The sequence below is a fragment of the Arachis ipaensis genome, chromosome B04, assembly GCF_000816755.2.
Source record: "Arachis ipaensis cultivar K30076 chromosome B04, Araip1.1, whole genome shotgun sequence".
Classification (NCBI taxonomy): domain Eukaryota; kingdom Viridiplantae; phylum Streptophyta; class Magnoliopsida; order Fabales; family Fabaceae; genus Arachis; species Arachis ipaensis.
The window spans coordinates 20,253,029-20,254,755 of NC_029788.2; positions in this window are offsets into that span (position 1 = coordinate 20,253,029).

Here is a 1,727-nt window from a genome sequence, read left to right on the forward strand (position 1 = left end):
CATTCTTCCTCATTTTCACACAACACAACCCTCTCTTCCCTTCTTGGCCGAAACACACCTTCCCCCTCTTCTCAATATTTTCTTCTTCTTCTTCATCTAATTCTTTCTTCTCTTGCTTGAGGGCGAGCAAAATTCTAAGTTTGGTGTGGTAAAAGCATAAGCTTTTTGTTTCTATTACCATTGATGGCACCTAAGACCGGAGAATCCTCTAGAAAAGGAAAAGGGAAGACACAAGCTTCCACCTCCGAGTCATGGGAGATGGAAAGGTTCATCTCCAAAGCCCATCAAGACCACTTCTATGATGTTGTGGCCAAGAAGAAGGTGATCCCCGAGGTCCCTTTCAAACTCAAAAGAAATGAGTATTCGGAGATCCGACATGAAATCCAAAGAAGAGGTTGGGAAGTTTTAACAAACCCCATCCAACAAGTCGGCATCTTAATGGTTCAAGAGTTCTATGCCAATGCATGGATCACTAGGAACCATGATCAAAGTAAGAACCCGAACCCAAAGAATTATCTCACCATGGTTCGGGAGAAATACTTAGATTTTAGTCCGGAAAATGTGAGGTTGGCGTTCAACTTGCCAAACATGGAAGAGAACGCACGCCCCTACACAAGGAGAGTAAACTTTGATCAAAGGTTGGACCAAGTCCTCATGGACATATGTGTAGAAGGAGCTCAATGGAAGATTGACTCAAAAGGCAAACCGGTTCAACTAAGAAGACTGGACCTTAAGCCTGTAGCTAGAGGATGGTTGGAGTTCATTCAATGCTCAATCATTCCTACTAGCAACCGGTCTGAAGCTACTATAGACCGGGCCATCATGATCCATAGCATCATGATTGGAGAAGAGGTGGAAATTCATGAGATTATACCTCAAGAACTCTACAAAGTGGCAGACAAATCCTCCACTACGGCAAGGTTAGCCTTTCCCCTGTTTTAATTCAAAAGAACAAGAAGTACATGAGTTTCGAATTTATCCTTGAACTTAGTTTAATTATATCGATGTGGTGACAATGCTTCTTGTTTTCTGAATGAATGCTTGAACAGTGCATATGTCTCTTGAAGTTGTTGTTTAAGAATGTTAAATATGTTGGCTCTTGAAAGAATGATGACTAGGAAACATGTTATTTGATAATCTGAAAAATCATAAAAATGATTCTTGAAGCAAGAAAAAGCAGCAAAGAACAAAGCTTTTAGAAAAAAAAATAGGCAAAAAAAAAATAGAAAGAAAAAGCAAGCAGAAAAAGCCAAAAGCTCTTAAAACCAATAGGCAAGAGCAAAAAGTCAATAACCCTTAAAACCAAAAGGCAAGGGCAAATAAAAAGGATCCCAAGACTTTGGGCATCAGTGGATAGGAGGGCCTAAAGGAATAAAATCCTGGTCTAAGCGGCTAAACCAAGCTGTCCCTATCCATGTGCTTGTGGCGTGAAGGTGTCAAGTGAAAACTTGAGACTGAGCGGTTAAAGTCAAGGTCCAAAGCAAAAAAAAAAAGAGAGTGTGCTTAAGAACCCTTGACACCTCTAATTGGGGACTTTAGCAAAGCTGAGTCACAATCTGAAAAGGTTCACCCAATTATGTGTCTGTAGCATTTATGTATCCGGTGGTAATACTGGAAAACAAAGTGCTTAGGGCCACGGCCAAGACTCATAAAGAAGCTGTGTTCAAGAATCATCATACTGAACTAGGAGAATCAATAACACTATCTGAACTCTGAGTTCCTATAGA